The sequence below is a fragment of the Pinus tabuliformis genome, chromosome 8 (assembly GCF_031772625.1).
Source record: "Pinus tabuliformis cultivar Carrire ecotype Pingquan chromosome 8, CPIR1, whole genome shotgun sequence".
In the NCBI taxonomy this organism is placed as follows: Eukaryota; Viridiplantae; Streptophyta; class Pinopsida; order Pinales; family Pinaceae; genus Pinus; species Pinus tabuliformis.
This window is the reverse complement of record NC_142294.1, coordinates 548,811,936-548,825,313: the sequence shown is the minus strand read 5'-3', so window position 1 is coordinate 548,825,313 and position 13,378 is coordinate 548,811,936.

The window sequence follows — 13,378 nt, the reverse complement described above, 5'->3', positions numbered from 1 at the left end:
CACAACCTGACTTATTAGAGCTACTGATAAGGGCCTGGAATCCCGAAGATGGGAAGTTTATCACCCGAGGCCGAGATATTGAGTTTGATTCAACAGACATCTATTTTTTGACTGGGTTGTCTCGTCGAGGAGAGAGGCCCATTCTAGAGGGGCAGAGACCCGGAGGTGATACCTTGGAGATGCTTATGGCTCAGGTGTGCCCACAGGCACGCAGGTCACATAGTGGGAAGTGTCAATCCCAACTGTGTTGGACTTAATCCTTCGAGCGATGCTCTTCATGATAACACGGGCAGCGGGCTCCCAAGCCCAACATGAGGCCTCGAAGAACCATCTCCGACTGGCCCTCGATTGCCTAAATCCAACCATGTTCAACTGGGCAGAGGCAGTGACGGCGAGCATGAAGAGGCAACTAACCAACTGTCGTCGAGGAAGGACAAAATAGTTTGGTTATGGATTGATCTTACTCCCGCTCATACTGGAGCGAGTGCCGGCATTGCAATTGCAGGACATGGCTTTGGACCCACTCGGACCACGCGAGACAAGGGCCACGCGATGGGCTCATGTCATGCCACGAGGAGGTGGCGGTCGACTGGTAGCGTGGGGGATATATTTCCGAGAGTGGTTGGAGAGACAGACGATCTTCGTGGAGGATTGGCCGTATGCCGGCCTGGACTTCCGCGGAGACCCTGATATGCTGCTGCCTGCTGGAGAGCAGTGGGATGACGGTGGTAAGACACTTGATCCCATTTTTTGATTTTTTATTTTTATGATGTTTTTTATTTTTTCATGTACATGTCCTAATGATGAATGCTATGGTATGCATATGTAGGACCGGTGAGACCTCTTGGCCTGGCTCCAGAGGCGCGGAGGGACGCGCAGGGCGTTGGAGCTCTAGCCCTGGCTCCTCCGGGAGATGATGCCATGGAGACAGTGATTCGAAACCTGGAGGGTTTGCTGACTGGGGTTCCAGATTACATGGGGATAGAGGAGGTCCCCATAGCGTCCCAGATCCACACAGTGGGAGTGGAACCTAGGATGCACCGCCTATTGAGGCGGGTGGCACGAGCGGCTGGGCAGTATAGGGAGCACAACCCGCCGCAGTAGACACCTAGGTTTTTATTTCCTGCTGGTGATTTTTGTGAGAGACATGTGTCTCAGATGTACAGAAAACACAGACTCTATTTAGACATGTACACTTATTTTTTGAGCGCCTTGGTGCGCCACACTATATATATATATATACATATTCCTATGGTCTATTATTGTGCTTTTATGTGCTTGCTTGTATGATGATTTGATTAAATGTTACGCAAATGTCTGTCCAATACATGATTAGCCAATGCATCAGATAATGTTGGGTGTGGAGCTTGATTATCTTCTATAGTACCGCCACATTGGACCCCAGTTCAAAATGGGGCGGCAATGCCGCCCGTAAAATATTCGCTGCAAGGGGGGTCCAGGGGGGGCGGCACTGGCGGGGGGTTTCGGGGGCAGCGCCCCCGAAGCTAAAAATAGCTGTAAAATTGCCTTGTAAAAGTATAGTAATTTCTAGTCAATCTGGGCTGTTCATTAGGCGGATAATTTGACGGTAGAACTTATGTTTAGTTTAGGGTTTTTTGCCCTATAAGGCAACCCCTCTCTTTGTATGAGGGCATTGTATTTGAGGTTGTGATATAGATGTGTATTCTGTGAGCGAGAAACAGAGAGGTGAGACTGTGAGAGAAAACAGAGGATATTACAGCGGTTTTGCTGTAGGTTGTGTCTCTTCATTTTGCTGGATAATAGAAAAGGAAGGACTGGCTGTTCGGGGTGGACGTAGCCCAAACTGGGTGAACCACGTATATCTGTGTCTCTCTTGTTTTGTGCGTTTTCTGTGTTTATATTTCTGCAATATTTTATTTGTTCCATTGCTCCGTAATATATAATATTCTAACAACTGGTATCAGAGCCGAAGGTCTATTTAGCTGATAAACTCGCAGGAAAGAAGGGTTCCTTGTTCGAGTGGGAGCAATGGCGGAAGATGGTAAGTTTAGAGTCGAGAAATTTAACGGCCAAAACTTCTCGTTGTGGAAGATGCAGATGGAAGATTATCTGTATCAGAAAGATCTATACCTACCATTGGGCGGAAAAACAAAGATGCCGATGGGTATGAAAGACGAATAATGGAACCTTCTCGATAGAAAGGCACTCGGAACAATACGGTTGTGCCTTGCTGCGTCAGTCGCCTTCAACATTTCAAAGGAAACCACGACAACGGGTTTGATGGAGGCGTTGTCAAAACTATATGAAAAACCCTCGGCCTCAAACAAGGTATTTCTTATGAAACGGTTATTTAATATGAAGATGTCGGAAGGCGGATCTGTTGCAGACCATTTAAATGATTTTAATACAGTTACAAGTCAGTTAAGTTCTGTAGGGGTAAACTTTGATAATGAAATTAGAGCTCTGTTATTCTTGTACTCATTACCAGAAAGTTGGAATGGTTTGGTAATGGCCATTAGTAACTCTGTTTCTGGATCTAGTACTTTAAAGTTTGATGATGTTGTCGGTGCTATCCTTAGCGAGGAAATGCGACGGAAAAGCTCCGGTGAGACATCGGGAAATGCTTTGAGTGCAGAGTCTAGAGGAAGAAAAATGGAAAGAGGAAAGAGCTCAGGACATCGCAGTAAATCAAGGAAAGGCAGATCCAAGTCCAGATCGGGGATAGTGTGCTAGAAATGTGGAAAGAAAGGACACCTAAAGAAAGACTGTAGATCTCGAAAGGAAAAAGAAGGAGATGCACAGCAAGAAAACAATCATGAAGCAAATGTGACAGGTGAGGTGTTACAAGATTCTTTGATTCTTTCTTTCGAAAATATTACTGATTCCTGGGTGGTAGATTCAGGGGCCTCATTCCATGCCACACCTGATAAGAAATACTTTCATGACTACGTTCAAGGAGATTTTGGACAAGTTCGTCTGGGTGATGATAAACCTTGTAAAATTGTTGGAATGGGTAAGGTTCTTGTAAAACAACAGAATGGAAACCAATGGCTACTAAAGGAGGTAAGGCATGTTCCAGATCTAAAGAAAAATCTGATTTCAACAGGGCAGTTAGGCAGTGAAGGTTGTGTGACAACTTTCACAGATAAAGCTTGGAAGGTCACCAAACAAGCCCTGGTAATAGCAAAAGGTGAAAAGGTTGGTACATTGTATTTATGCAATGGTATTTCTAACTCTGTTAATGCTTTGACTTCCAAAGGAGCAGATGTAGCATTATGGCATCATAGGCTCAGACACATGAGTGAAAAAGGGATGAAGATTCTTCACTCAAGGAATTTGTTGCCAGGAAGAATGTTGATTTGGACTTCTGTGAGAACTGCATTTATGGAAAACAGAAGAGAGTCAGATTTCTCAGAGTTGGGAAAGAAAAGAAGAACGAAAAATTAGAGCTTGTGCATACAGACGTATGGGGACCTGCTCAGGTATCATCTCTCGGTGGCTCTCGTTATTATGTTACCTTTATTGATGATGCAACTAGAAAAACTTGGATTTATTGTATTAAGAATGAATTTGATGTATTTGATACTTTCAAGAAATGGAAAGCTTTGGTTGAGATTGAGACAGGAAAGAGATTGAAGTGTCTTAGATCAGACAATGGAGGTGAATATTGCAGCAAAGAGTTTGATAGGTACTGTTCAGAGCATGGAATTCACAGAGAGAAGACAGTTCCAAGAACACCACAAGAAAATGGTGTGTCAGAAAGGATGAACAGGACAATCATGGAGCGTGCAAGGTGCATGATATTGCATGCGGGATTGCCTTTACAGTTTTGGGCAGATGCTGTAGATACTGTTGTTTATCTAATAAATAGAGGGCCTTCAAGTTCCTTGGATGGTGGTGTTATAGAGGAAGCATGGACAGGTAAAAAGGTAAACTACTCTATTTTAGAGCCTTTTGGTTGTGAGGCCTTTGTCCATATTGATAAAGAAAATAGAACAAAGCTTGAGGCAAAGTCAAAGAAATGTACCTTTATTGGATATGGTGTTAATGATTTTGGTTATTGCTTATATGATTATGAAAATCACAAAATCATTAGGAGCAGAGATGTAATATTCAATGAAAAGGTCTTGTATAAGAATTAGTTGCAGGAAAAGAAACAAGAAAAAGAAAACAAGGAATATGCAGTTCTTGATGAAATCACTGAAAAAGTAAAGGTGCCTGAAAATAATAATAATCAACAACCACAACAACAGCAACCATCACAACAACAACAGGCACCCCAAACACCTGAAAGTGGTGTTAGAAGATCTACCAGGATAAGTAGACCTCCTGAACGATACTCTCCTTCATTATACTATTTATTGTTGACTGATTCTGGTGAACCCGAATGTTATGAAGAAGCAATGCAGGTTGAAAGCAGGAAGAAGTGGGAGGTAGCCATGGAAGAAGAGATGGACTCCTTAATGCATAACCAGACTTGGGATTTGGTCAGGTTGCCTGCAGGAAAAACTACATTGAAGAATAAATGGGTTTACAGGCTGAAGGAAGAAGATGGAGGAAAACAGAGGTACAAAGCTAGACTTGTGGTGAAGGGGTTTGCACATAAGAAAGGTATTGATTCTGATGAAATATTTTCTCCTGTTGTTAAAATGACTTCAATCAAAACTATTTTAAGTCTTGTAGCAGCTGAAGATTTACATCTTGAGCAGTTAGATGTAAAGACAGCCTTTCTCCATGGGGATTTGGAGGAAGAGATATATATGCAGCAGCCACAAGGATATGAGGTGAAAGGGAAGGAGAAACTAGTGTGCAGGTTGAAAAAGAGCTTGTATGGCTTAAAACAGGCTCCAAGGTAGTGGTATCTAAAATTTGACAAGTTTATGTCTGAACAAGGTTATACTAGATGTCACTCTGATCATTGTGTTTATCTGAAAAAGCAAAATGATGGCAGCTATATTATATTGTTATTGTATGTAGATGATATGCTTGTTGCAGGGTCTAACATGCAGGAAATAAATGTGCTCAAAAGAAAATTGGCAAATTCATTTGAAATGAAGGATTTGGGAGCTGCAAAACAAATCCTTACTATGAGAATAACTAGAGACAGGAAAAATCGTAAATTAACATTGTCTCAGAATGAGTACATACAAAAGGTGTTGAAAAGATTTAACATGCAAAATGCAAAACCAGTTAGTACACCTTTTGTTAGCCATTTCAAATTTAGCAAGGAAATGTGCCCAAAGACTCAAGAAGACATGGATTATATGTCTAAAGTTCCATTTGCATCAGCAGTTGGAAGCTTAATGTATGCAATGGTCTGCACAAGGCCATTGCACATGAAGTGGGAGTTGTAAGCAGGTACATGAACAATCCAGGAAAGGAACATTGGATGGCAGTGAAATGGATTCTCAGATATTTGAAAGGTACCACAAATCAAGCATTATGTTTTGGTGGTTCAAACATATCCCTACAAGGATATGTTGATGCAGATATGGCAGGTGACAGAGATAACAGGAGGAGCACTACAGGATATGTATTCACTGTTGGTGGAACAGCTGTCAGTTGGGTTTCAAAAATCCAAAGTGTTGTTGCACTTTCAACAACAGAAGCAGAGTATGTTGCTGCTACAGAGGCTAGTAAAGAAATGATTTGGTTACAAAGGTTTATGGGTGAATTGGGTAAGGAGCATGATATGGGCACGTTATATAGTGATAGTCAAAGTGCCATTCATCTTGCAAAGAACTCAGCATTTCATTCCAGGACTAAACACATACAGCTCAAGTACCATTTCATACGATCAGTGTTGGAAGATGGAGAGTTGAAGCTGGAAAAGATACACACTAGCCAGAACCCTGCAGATATGCTAACAAAAGTTGTAACCAGGGAGAAACTGAGAATATGCTCAGTTTCAGTTGGTCTTCAAGGATGACGATGAAGATGAGAAACAGCCAGGTCCAAAGAGGAGTCATTGTCCAGCAAATGGAGCAGTGGTGGAGTTGCTACAATCAGTCTCCAAGTGGGAGATTGTTAGGTGTGGAGCCTGATTATCTTCTATAGTACCGCCACATTGGACCCCAGTTCAAAATGGGGCGGCAATGCCGCCCGTAAAATATTCGCTGCAAGGGGGGTCCGGGGGGGGGGGCGGCACTGGCAGGGGGTTTCGAGGGCAGCGCCCCCAAAGCTAAAAATAGCTGTAAATTTGCCTTGTAAAAGTATAGTAATTTCTAGTCAATCTGGGCCGTTCATTAGGTGGATGATCTGACAGTAGAACTTATGTTTAGTTTAGGGTTTTTGGCCCTAGAAGGCAACCCCTCTCTTTGTATGAGGGCATTGTATTTGAGGCTGTGATATAGATTTGTATTCTATGAGCGAGAAACATAGAGGTGAGACTGTGAGAGAAAACAAAGGATATTACAGTGGTTTTGCTGTAGGTTGTGTCTCTTCATTTTGCTGGATAATAGAAAAGGAAGGACTGGCTGTCCGGGGTGGACGTAGCCCAAACTAGGTGAACCACGTATATCTATGTCTCTCTTATTTTGTGCATTTTTTGTGTTTATATTTCTGCAATATTTTATGTGTTCCATTGCTCCGTAATATATAATATTCTAACAGATAATGTGTTTAATCGTCGTGGAATATGCTGATATGTAATGTAATCAAAATTCCTTTCTAACAATTTTACACGTAAATATAACCTTAAAATGCGATGGTCTCTGACGGAGTATCGCCCGTTGAGCTGGTGGACGACAAGTTGAGTGTCCAGGTTCACAACCAATGTACGAATGTTGAGATTAATTGCCTCAGCCAGTAATTCAATCACAGCACTATATTCAGCGACATTGTTTGTGGTACAACCTAAACACACACCTTGAAGATCTATCAACTCACCGTGAGGATCGTAGATCATCCATGTCGCAGAAGAAAAATTACGAGTGCTGTGGCAGGCACCATCAGCGAAACCAACGTAAGGTGCACCAGACATCTGCACAAGAAGCGAAAGACACAATAAGCGGCAATCACGCCTTCACACCAAGCCAAAAACATGAAAACATACACACATAACACACCTGCTAAAACACACGCATGTACAAACCAAAGTGCATGGAATCACGCATAGTACTTTTTCAAGTAAAGCCCGTTGCGGGGCTTATCGAGAGGGTTACCTTCGTAGTCAATCAGCTCATATGCCCCTTTCTGCAAAACTCTCTTTACAATATAAGGGCCTAGCCACATGGGCTCGAGTTTGCCTGCCCCTAGCTTATCATTCGCTTGATCGTATAGCAGGACTAAGTCTCCCTCAACAAAGGAACGAGGATGGATGGTATGGTCGAAGTGAGTTTTAACTCTCTTCTTTTGTGCTTCGATAGCTAGAGAGGCTAGGCGACGGGTCTCGTCCAGCCGTTCTAGGTAAAGAAGACGTTCCTCTACCGGAGTAGTGTTGGGAAGGAACTCGACGACCAATTTTAATGAAGGGATCTCGCATTTGATAGGAAGGGTAGCCTCCAGTCCGTAAACTAATTGAAATGGAGTGAAACCGGTGGCGTCCTTCACAGAGGTTCGGTAGGCCCACAAGGCGGGGAACAAAACCAAATGCCAATTAGACTTATGCATGCCAACAGTACGTTGAAGCATCGTAACCAAAACTTTGTTAACGGCTTCAACCTGGCCATTGGACTGAGGATAGTATGGAGTTGAACAATCATATCGTAAGCCTAATTGGGTTGTTAGTTCTATCATCATGTGATTACGGAAATGCTTCCCGTGATCCGTGACGATGGCCTGAGGGACTCCGAACCATGAAATAACATGGTTAAACAAAAATTGTGTCACTATGTGACCGTCTTCATTTAATGTAGGCATCGCCTCAGCCCATTTGGTGAAGTAATCAACAACAACGATAATATACCCATGTCCCCCGGCTGAGCGAGGGTTACAGGATGTATAATCGATGCCCCACTTTGCAAAAGGGCCCACGGTAACAACAGGGTGCAATGGTGCGGGAGGCGCACGCATCTTCCGTTGGTATATCTGGCACTCATGGCAAGAGCGGACGGCAAGAATGCAATCCTTAAAGATAGAGGGCCAGAAGTAACCAGCACGGAGGATCTTTTGGGCAGTGGCATATCCGGACATGTGACCACCGCAAGCGCCGGAGTGGCAGTCATTCAAAACACGCTCAGCCTCCTCGAGAGTTAAACATCGGCGGAGAACAGAATCAGCGCTGAGACGGTACAGGGTATCCCCAATGATACGGTAGGGTTGAGACTGGTGACGGATCCTTCGCCGAGCGTCTTTGGATACGGCGGGGTGAAAGGAGGACGTTTGCAGATATACGATGATATCCCCATACCAAGGGTCGAGGGTGCTAATGAGAAACAGGGTCTCGTCCGGGATATGATCCTCTGAGTGAGAGGGCGTGGAAGAAGAGGGCAAAGAGCAAAGTAACTCAGCAAATACAAGTGATTTCTTGGACTTGGCAGCGGTGAATTCCAAGTCGAACTCTTGGAGGATGACAATCCACTTCGAGTACTTGCCCCCCAGCAACTGCCGTGACAGAATGTACGTCATGGGGTTGCAATCAGAAACCATGGTGGTAGTGCGCAACAGGATATAGTGACGGAAGCGTTGGATGGCACAAATGATGGCTAGAGCCAACTTCTCGACGTAAGCATATAGAGTTTCCGTGTCTAAGAGGTTGCGGCTGAGATAATATATAACATGCTCGATGTCATCATCATCCGTTTGAACAAGAACCATGCCGATGGTGGTGTCGGCGGCGGCTAGATATAGAGTATAGTCGCGATGATAGTTCGGAGGATGCAACAGTGGAGCAGAAACAAGGAGACCCTTGAGACGCTCGAAGGACTCTTGAGCGATGGCATCCCAATGAAAAGGGACATCGCGCTTCAATAACCGTGTAAAGCCTTTAGCCACCTCGGCATAGTTGGGAACGAATCGTCTCAAAAAGTTTGCTTTACCCTGCAAGCTTTGCAATTGTTGTAAAGAAGCAGGGGGAGGAAGATTCACAATAGCCTCGACTTTAAGGGGATCCAAACAGATACCCCCTCGGGAGACGATGAACCCGAGAAGTCGGCCGGATTCAACGCAGAAGACACACTTGTGCAGGTTGAGTCTGATACGGTAGTGTCGACAGCGAAGAAAAATATCGCGAAGATGAATAGGATGGTCCTGGCGTTTGACTGAATGAGCTGGAAGATCATCCAGGTATGGTTGTACAATGTGACGAATGTCATGAAAAGCATAGGACATTCCACGTTGGAAGGTAGCACCGGCGTTCTTCAAACCGAAAGGGAGATTTTTTTAAGCAAAAGTGCCCCAAGGACAGATAAAGGCAGTCTTATGCTGATCAGCGGGCGCAATATTGATCTGGTTATACCCAGAGAAACCATCCATAAAGGAAAACATTTCGCTTCCGGCACACTCGTCAATGAGTTGATCGATGAAGGGTGTGGGGAAGTTATCCTTAGGACAGGCCCGGTTGATGTCACGGTAATCAACACAGACTCGAATGGTACCCTGTTTTTTATTCACAGGGACGATATTGGAGACCCAATCCATGAGTGGAATGGGGTAAATAAAACCAGCCTTGAGAAGCTTCTCAACTTCTGCTTTAATGGCTGCAGCCTTTCGGGGGTGCACGGGGCGTAGACGTTGGCGAACAGGCTTAGCACCCGGATACGTAGGTATCTCATGCACCACTATGCTAGGGTCAATGTCGGGCATTTCTTCGTAGGACCAAGTGAAGACATCACGAAATTCGCGAAAAAGATCGGTATAGAGCTGAATTTCCTCCGGAGTACAAGTGACTCCAATGTGAATGTGCTCGACAATCCCTGGTTTCGCAGAGATGTCGATGGGTTGGGTCTGCGTGATGTTTCCCATATTTCCTTCAGAAGACACTTGATAAACTTGGATAGGTGTTTGAAGGGGTTGAGATGGGAGACAAGGAGCTAACCGTGCGAGACAAGTAAGCATATCCAGATGGGCAGGGAGAAACGAGGGACGATGGTGATGATCAGGCCAAGGGAGTTCCTCGAGAGACATAGTCTCAATAATGGCTTCATCGGAAGGAAATGTCTCTTGTAAAGGATCCGAAGAAGCCTCATTTCCGAGCCAAGGGGATAGAGCATACGAGTCGGGAACTGTGCTTGAAGAAGCAGGTTCGGGAGGAGGAGCCAATGCAGCAACGATCTCAATGTAGTTGAGCTCGGTAGGACTCAACGACATCATATCACCCCAAGATTCGATCTGATGAGCGGGGGGAAGTACCCACGGATCAGAGCGCACGAAAATCATATTAATAGAAGCGAGATTAGGAGGTGGGAGGGAAAAGACACCCATTAGGGCAGGATCTTTAAAAATTTTGGCTCCCACACTCTCACATGATTTAGAGGTATGCTCCACAAAAGGCACGTTGCCTTCGGAAGAGGAGGCGAAGAAGGAGAGCTGGTCTACGGTGACAATCTTCCCCTGATGGAGGAAACGAATGAAACGAAAAAGAGACGAAGCCACTACTTGCATGGCGTATGTCCAGCTACGTCCAAGGAGGAGGTTGTAGGTAAGATTAGCATCAACAACTTCAACTTCCACTTCGACCGTCTTCCCTTCCAAAGAGATGGGCAAACGTTGGAGTATACCAAAAGGACGAGACTCTCTTCCATCAAAGGCCTCCAAGGTTGTAGGAGACTGGCTCAACGTCGGAGAACCAATAGCCTTCCAACAGGCAACAGACATGATGCAAGTTGAAGCACCTTCATCAATGACTGTACGATGAATCGTTTTGGTATTGATAATGACCTATATGAGGAAGGCAATTTGGTGAGGCAGTCTCGGTGTATGGCCCTCGAGGTCAAAAGTAATCAGATCCGAGTCGGCCGGGACTATGCTACCGATGGCCGATAGCAAGGACTTCCTCTGGGAGGGGCAGCTCTGGAGCACTTCTAAGGCGGACATAGCAGACGGAGCCTGAGCTAAGTCCTCAACGATGTTGTAGTGCTGGGCAGCACGAGCATTAGGGTTGTAAGAAGATTTCCGGAGTACACCTTTTGGAGGGGGTCGGATGGGCGTTTTAGTGCTAGGTCTTTCAATATAGAGTGGACCAGAGCTGGACGGAGGAGCGCTAGAGGGGACCTCAGGCTCTTTCCCGGCATGCGACGGATATTCTTTTGCCCGAGTACTGATGTGGACGGGGATCGTCCCAGCCATAAATACTTGAGAGCCAAATGAAGAAGAGGGTTGTGATGGATCAGCCACCATTTGAGTTTGTTGTGAGGGGAAAGGCTCTTTGAGCACAGCAGGAGTCCCAGGAGCACCTTTCAATAATCGACTAACCTCAGACCGCCTCGGGCAGTCTTTGGTATAGTGATCCTCGTCACAGATAAGACAAGGATACTTGGGTTTACGTTTGGCTCCTTCCTCGGGTGGAGGTTTAGGGGAGTCCTGTTTGGGCTGTTCAGATTTATTCTTCGCTTTCCCTTTCTTCTTTCCTTTCGAGGTTTTATCCGCCGTGGCGGACTGGACGACGTTGACCTCGGAAGTGTTTCCGGAATTAGATCCACCCTGAGAAGTGTTTTCGTTTGAAGCGTTCGATTTTTGCTTCCCAGGGTTCGCGGATGATTTCTTGGAAGATGGATTTACAGAGCCAATAACACCGTCAACAGATGGCTTTGGCAGAGGTTTGGATGTTCCGGGTCTCGGGGCATCAGGCAAATAATCATATAAGGTACCTGACTGAGAATAAACTAAGTCGAGGTACTAAGCACGCGCGATAGCTTGCTCTTCAGTTACACAAGCTCCCATAGCAATGTCTCGCGCGATCGCAGGGACAAAGGAGGTTGTAAACCAATCGGTCAAGAGCTGATCAGGAATCCAAAACTTGATCAAACGACGATGCCGTCTCCATTCATGTATATGCTCGGATATGTGTGTGACCGTGCCCTATTTGAGAGACGTGAGGAGATGCGTTCCCGTCTCATACCGAATGGGCAACTGAAAGTGAGTTAGAAATGCCATTGCCAACGAGTTGAAATCTTGAAAGGATCCGCGATTCAACTCAATGTACCACTTAGCAGCCGAGTGGATGAGAGTCCTTTGGAAAAGGCGAAGCCGGATGGAATCATCAAGCCACGAATTTGACGAACACCAAAGGTGATAAGTCATAACGTGGGCTTGAGGGTCTTCTCCAGCTTTGCCATCGAATTTGGGACAATCGGCAGGTATCTTGGTTGGAACTGGTGGCCAGTATGGATTATGAAGGATAGGATCATTAGTCAATTTGGACACATCTGGCAGTTCCAATGTTGCTAAGAAAGGTAACTGAGGATTGAAGGACATCTGTGGCCGTGGATAAGAGGTAATACCAGAGTTCCAACCAGGTGGTGGTTGCCCCCATGGACTTTGTCCAGATGGGCCTGGCCCATAAGGGTTCTGTCCGTAGGGATTCTGTCCGTAGGGGCTGTAGCCATAAGCGGACGGTTGACTCTGGATCTGCCCCCCAGCACCCCATTGATTACCAACTTGACTTGCAGGAGCAACATACTGTTGCTGGTAATTCTGATAAGGAGCGGCCTGCATTTGTTGATAATTTTGGTACGGGGCCAACTGAGTTTGCCCCTGGGGTTGCTAGTAACCATACTGCTGCTGAGCTCCATACTGAGCCTGGGAACCAGGCTGCGCTTTGTAAGAAGGTTGGGATTGGAACCCACCTTGTATCTGAAGACCAGTTTGAGTCTGGGGCCCAGCCTGGGACTGAAAACTGGGTTGAGCTTGAGACGCAACCACCATTTGAGTGCTCGGTTGAGCAGGCCCAGAAGGATGGAGATTGGGCCACCTGACCGGAAGGTTGCCCTGGTTGAGTTTGGGACGGACCCATTTGCCCAGAAGGACGAGCTTGCTAGGTGTTAGGTTGTCCTTGTACAGCCGAGGGTTGTCCTTACGGAACAGATGGCTGAGCGGACTAGACGGCTGGTTGACCCTGGGGTCGACCAAATTCCCCAGTATGGTCGCCAAATTGTTGTGGAGGTAAATCCCCTCTGGGGACAGAGGCGATCCCTACTAGTCCAAACAGGATCTAGCAACAATCAAACAACGCTAACACGCAGGTTCCTAATTGCAAATTAAAGACCGATGATGAGGGCCTACCTGGATTCCAACGCTAATCCTTGTAGAAGAGTTGCTGCTCCCATTCCTTTGCTCCGGCTGGTCACAATCCCCACGATCCTTGTGAACAGACACCTGCACATGCAAAGAACGATACAAACACAAGCATAAAATCCAAGAGATGCAACTATATATCAATCAGAAAGGATATAACTCTATCATCATTATAAAGACAACAAGAGCGGAACCATAATGATAGTCGTCTATTATTGATAAA